Below are 6801 nucleotides of genomic sequence, written 5' to 3'. Positions count from 1 at the left end.
GAAAACATCAGCTCTGTTCCTCTCCATTGGCTCTTGGTCATCACTGGTGTTTCAGTGTTGATTTTCACAGCAGTTTCTGTAATATGCTGCTCCTACAAGAAGCATAAAAAGGGTATGTCTGTCTTTATAAAAATAGAAATGACAGTAGCCTCAGTATGAATTTAGGTATGCAAGTCACTTTCTAAATCTATTCTATTAAACCTCTTAGGTGCCCAGCAGAATGATCATACAGACTATACACAAGTTCAGGTAGGAATATCAATTTATGCTGTAGAATTATGTAGTCTTTCATAAGTCTTTCAAACTTGTACAGAAGGATTTGTATGACAGTTCGACTGGACCATTCTGTAATGGATGGATGGATAGATGGATGCCAGTTTAATATGTTTGTTAATATTTCATATATTTACTATATATTCATTTATTCACAGTTACAGGAACAGGCACAAACAGAAAGTCACCCCAGCACCACCTACAGTACAATAGGACAACACCCAAAACATCATATAATTTATTCAGTGGTGTATTATTCAACAGTCATAGCAGATGACTGGTGCATAAATAGCAAAGGTTAAATATATGAAAAATGTGTGTTTGTCAATTGATATCCTGTAACATATCACAAGCATGCTGATTTAAGTCATTCATTAGTAATGAGTGATAACATAACTTATAATTTTTTTGTTGAATTTGCCTTATTGCCATTAAACTTGTTTAATTAACCGTGTTCTGACTTTACTGTACATTTTTGTATTTTCCACTGAAACAACTCACAACATTAACTGGAAGTATGGGTAAATAAAGGTAAGGTGTCATGTTTCTCACTATTATAGCCATGAGAAACATATTTGCAAATGTGAGTCCAGCACTACTGAGATTTAACATATTGACTAATTTTTTTTTTTTAACTTTTAACTTTTTTTAAACTGGAAGATTTGTAGTCATGTTGGTCTGTTTTTCACACAAAGCAAAACGCATGACACACAGTCATGGACCAGATGGAGATATTACAGTATCTTTAAATATATGTAATGAATATATGGGTTTTTCACCTGCATTTAAGATTTTTTTAAGTTTTTGGGTAACACTTTACAATATGATTCCATTTGTCAAACAGTTAAACCAACACACTCATCACATCTTGACACTTGGTCAGAACCCTGTAGTGTCATTTTTTGATGTGCAGGGTCCAACTTTGTTTTAAATAAAAAACCTTTAGCGTCAATATGCCTACCCGAAAAGCACTGGGAATTTTATCAACATGATTCAATTATATATTGTGTAATAATATTGCCATTATCACATACATGTTGGGGTGTGATTTTTCTGTGTGAAGTCACAACAATTTTATTTACTTTATACCATTTACACATTTATGAGCATGTAACCTGACAGCTGCCCCTAAACCTTTTCTCAGTAAAACACAGAATATAACAGGCAGATACAACTACAGTCATAATTTATTACAAAAATATTAATATTCTAAGTCTTCCGAGGCAAAACAACTGATTTGTGACATTTCCATCCACCATAAAGCCCAGATCCTGTTTGCAGTCTGTGCGCAAATTCAAAAATTGCCACCAGAAGGTGACTTACGTCAGCCTTGGTTGTGAAATGCAATTAGCTGTTGTGTGTCTCATGACCGACTGCATCATGCTAAAGTACGGGAGTATCTCTTTAAATGAGATGTGAGTGCGTTAACAGAAAGGGATCATTTTCCACAAATAAAACCATATGTTTTACTCTCTTCTTCATATAAAGAATGGCTTCTAAAGCTTTAGAATATAACACAACTTGCAATACTTTAATACTACCTTTTTATGGTCAGTTTTTGCAATAAATATCCGTGACTGTACTTTTATTTTATTTTATGTGTTTTGTATTGTTCAGAAGTGGGTAGGTTTAGGGTAGGGGTGGGGTTAGGTGCTCCAATTAAAGTATAAATTTATACAAAATGATTTCCACTTTTTACAAATGCATGCAAACCATTAAATAAAGGCAAACAACTGAAAGCAATAATGGAAGACCCTGCATGTCAAAAAGTGGTACCCCTAAAGGGGTACTCTGTGCATTTAATACAATTACTCTAAAGGGTTTTATATTTTTGGGTGAACTATCACTTAAGTGTGCAGATCTGTATATTGCCATATCACATGTGTAGTTTCCATAGTAGTTTTTGTTTTTACCTAAATCAACTGTTTAAGAGGATATTCCCATATTCCCATTTCCATAACATATGTAACATTATATAATATATTTGTAGCAAAAAATGTAACAAAGCAGCATATGTTATTTACTTTTCTTATGATTGATACGACTTTTAAAACGTAACATTTTTTTCTCTATGTATTTTATTAGGCTGAAGCCCAAACACAAGAGGAAACGGGAGATAATCAACAGTCCCCCTGGAACAGACCATACAATTTATTCAGTGGTGTGCAAACCAAACCAGACACCAGCCGCCATTTCACCAGATGACACTTAAAATGAAACTGGCTATGTGTCACATGAGGAAGCTGTCACAAGACTCATCTCAAAATGGCACCCTTTGTTATGTCTCATGTTTGTATTCCTTGTGCTTTACTTTACCACTGTACTTTATATGTACAATTAATTTGCATTTTGCCCTATTCATGTTTCCGGTTTCTTGCTTGTAGTTCCTTCGTAGTAGTCTCCATCATGTTACAGACTGTTACTATTCTGTTGCAATTTCTTTATATGGTTGTTCTTTTTAAAAAGGAAAAAAGTATTCGGGTCTGATATTTAGCCAGAGTTGTTTGTCCAATTAAGTTGTATTCTCTAGCGATTGATTAACATCCATCTGAGCGTTAATATCCACAATCAAACTGCTAAATATTTTTGTGTGAATTATTTTTGTGCATTTTGACTGAAAACCACTAGATGGTGACATTAAATCTTACTTCTGGCCACATGTTTTTCTCCAGTTTAACATTTATTTATTTATTTAAATAAATAAAGCTTTTGTTGATTATTGGCTTAGTCTTGGAGTTATCTTTGCCTGAGATAACATTGATAAAGCTCTTGGAGGCCCTTGTCATGCAGACAAAAATATATTTATACACAAAATAATAAGAATCAATTTCCACAAAGTAAGAACAAATTACTTTAACATGGCCAATCGTAAATCATGACTTAATGTACAAACTAAAAGATGTTTAATAACTTTAAAAAACAAGTAAATAAATGTGGGACCAGTCTGAGACAGGAACTGAAATCAGGAAGTTAGATTTAGACTTCTGTAAGCAGCCATGTTTTAGTCAGCAGAGCAAACCAGTGATAAAAATAGCATTTTACAACTGCACTGTTGTGTCTGCCATTTCACATTAGCTGTTAGATTGCGCCTAATGGAGACCTCTCCATCAAGTCCCAGTGGGGCTCCAACTGTTATGTGTAAAGCTAAAATATTTAGGTTTGGAAGAACATGTTTAGTTTACAGTCTTTTTAGTTTAGATGACGTAACAATCAAGTGTTTTTGGAATTGTTTTGGTTTCACTTCAAAAACGGCCATTAACTTAATTAAAATTCAAATAAACCTTTGTTTGTGGCAACTGTATGATTACTCTCCATGAACAGAAGCAAGCAAACAGCTTAGACTTATTTTCTCTCTCCTCAGGCTTCAGTGCTGAGATCTCTGTGTTTGAAACAAGGACTACCAGAGTTTGATGTGTTATCCTGGAAAAAAGATATATTACAGAATATAGTTAAATATTTTCATAAAACTAAAGTAGTAAGACTTCACTCTTGCTACAGGAACAGAGTGGATTTCAATGATAAAACCTTCTCTCTGACACTGAAGAACATGCAGAAGACAGACAGTGGACTCTACACAGCAATAAAAGCTGGAGAATCTGTTACATACAGAGCATATTATAGGTGAGAGTGATGTGTACTGCATATTAATATATAATTTAAATCTAAATATATGATGTAAGCTAAATCTGATTCTTGTGACACCTCACTCTGTTTCCAAGCAACAGACTTTCCTTTTTGTAAACTTTTGTAACTTGTGGTTCTATATGCATCTTGATGGCAGTTTCAGCATGTGCAGAGTGTAAAAAGTGTCAGAAAGTGTATTTTGCTGTATTCATAAGTGGTTTATTCCAGCAGAGTAGACATGTAGATGTGAGAAAGACAGGATGTGGTGCAAAGCTGCAGTGTGAAGTTGTTGTATGCAAAACTGCCTCTCTTTAAAAGTTGTGTAACAATCTATTAAACACCTTTTGAGCAATTGATGTGATACATGCTTACATTAAGAAACCACAGCTAGACCCTAGTGAACTGGCAAATTATAGACCCATTTCTAATCTTCCATTTATGTCTAAAATTTTAGAGAAAGTGATATGTGCTCAACTGTGCTCATTCTTGCAAAAAAAATGATATCTATGAAGAATTTCAGTCAGGCTTCAGGCCCCATCACAGCACAGAAACTGCACTTGTTAAAATCATAAATGACTTGCTTCTTGCGTCAGACCAAGGCTGCATCTCACTGCTAGTTTTACTTGATCTTAGTGCTGCGTTTGACACTATAGATCATGACATACTAATAGATCGACTACAAAATTATGCAGGTATCCAAGGGCAGGCTTTAAAATGGTTTAGATCCTACCTGTCTGATCGCTACCACTTTGTTTATTTAAATGGGGAGTCATCTCAGTTATCACCAGTAAAGTATGGAGTGCCACAAGGATCTGTTCTAGGTCCTCTACTATTTTCAATATACATGCTGCCCCTTGGTAATATTATTAGAAAACACGGGATTAGTTTCCATTGTTATGCTGATGATACTCAACTATATATCTCAACAAGACCAGATGAAACTTCTGAATTATCAAAGTTAACAGAGTGCGTTAAAAATGTAAAAGATTGGATGACCAACAATTTTCTGCTATTAAATTCAGATAAGACAGAGATATTACTTATTGGACCTAAAAACAATACACAGAATCTTTTGACTTACAATTTACAACTAGACGGATGTACTGTTACTTCCACTACAGTCAAAAGCCTGGGTGTTATATTAGACAGCAACTTGTCTTTTGAAAATCATATTTCTCATGTTACAAAAACAGCATTCTTCCATCTTAGAAACATTGCCAAGCTGCGAAACATGTTACCTGTTTCTGATGCAGAAAAGCTAGTTCACGCATTCATGACCTCTAGACTGGACTATTGTAATGCACTATTAGGTGGTTGTCCTGCATCTTCAATAAACAAGCTACAGATAGTCCAAAATGCAGCTGCTAGAGTCCTTACCAGGTCAAGAAAATATGATCATATTACCCCAATTTTAAAGTCTCTGCACTGGCTGCCTATTAGGTTCCGCATCAGCTACAAAATAGCACTTCTTACCTATAAGGCACTTAACGGTTTAGCTCCTGCGTACCTAACTAGTCTTCTACCACGCTACAATCCATCACGCTTCCTAAGGTCACAAAACTCTGGACTGTTGGTAGTACCTAGGATAGCAAAGTCCACTAAAGGAGGTAGAGCTTTTTCACATTTGGCACCCAAACTCTGGAACAGCCTTCCTGATAACGTTCGGGGTTCAGACACACTCTCTCTGTTTAAATCTAGATTAAAGACACATCTTTTTTGCCAAGCATTCAAATAATGCATCTCATAAACTTTTTCTGCAGCTATATCTGATCAAATGTTCATTTTAATCTTTTAGCTCTGGTTTAACAAATCTTCCTTTTCTTAGTTTGAACAGCAGCTACGCTAATTATGTTCCTATTTGTTCTCTGTTTTTGCCATGGGATTGACATCCCATGGTAACTAGGAATTCACAAGCTCCAGTGTGGATCCAGAACACTTAAGAAAAGATGATGCCAACCCCTCAGAGGACTTCAGATGATGCCAACACTGATGCCAACCCTGAAAACATACAGCACTACCAAATTCTGCTACAAATTTATAGTGTTCTTTGTCTGTTTGATTACGTCATTAATTGATCTTTACCACACATCTCTACCATATGTACATCAAGCTACTACTACATATATTGTAAAAATGTCAATTTGGTGTAAAGCTGCTTTGCAACGATATGTATCGTGAAAAGCGCTATACAAATAAATTTGAATTGAATTGAATTGAATTAACAATGAAATGAAGAGATTTTGATTGAAATGCATTTCTACACTTCAGTTTTCATCATTTTGTCTTTTTATGTTTATTGCTCTTTGGTTTATTTGATTTCTGATTAAAACCCAGAACCTCTGAGGCTCAACAGGAATTTGTTTTTTGTTTTTTTCTCATCAGTGTCGCATTGATCTTCCGTTTCTACTAGGAAGTCAACGCAACAGCAGTCATTTTAAATTCTGTTGCTTTCTAGGTTTTTAATCTTTTTAATTTAGGACAATGTCAGTAAATCACCCATTACTGCTTTTTCTTCTGACCTTCAAAACAGGTAAAAAAAAAAGTTTATTATACAATGTTTATTATAAAAGTGTTTATTATACAACTGAATGATCATTAAAGGATATTGGAATATTCAGCATTATTATGTGCATATTAATGCATTTATTGGAATATTCTTTATAGGATACTATTTTACAATAATTTAGTCTATTCTATTCTCAGTTCTTGATGATTCTCAGTTGTTAATTCTCAAACATGTTCTGAAAGAAATTCTTTAAACAATTTTGAAATTGATCATTGATTTTTAAGTTACTAAAACACTGTGTAAAATCTTGATTTGTAGTTTTGGTAACACTTTAGAATAGGTAACACTTATTCACTATTAACTACGACTTTTCCCTCAATAAATTCCTAATTTGCTAC

General features: G+C 34.3%; 1 long non-coding RNA gene across 1 annotated transcript; it reads left to right on the top strand.

Moving 5' to 3' along the window:
• On the top strand, positions 1-689 carry LOC127159799 (uncharacterized). Its single transcript, XR_007826566.1, has 3 exons — positions 1-112; positions 209-249; positions 432-689. It is a non-coding gene; the product is annotated as an uncharacterized LOC127159799 (long non-coding RNA).
• Positions 690-6801: the final 6112 nt, after the last annotated feature.

Source organism: Labeo rohita, unplaced genomic scaffold (genome assembly GCF_022985175.1).
Source record: "Labeo rohita strain BAU-BD-2019 unplaced genomic scaffold, IGBB_LRoh.1.0 scaffold_2516, whole genome shotgun sequence".
Classification (NCBI taxonomy): Eukaryota; Metazoa; Chordata; class Actinopteri; order Cypriniformes; family Cyprinidae; genus Labeo; species Labeo rohita.
This window is presented reverse-complemented; position numbering and strand designations above follow the sequence as displayed.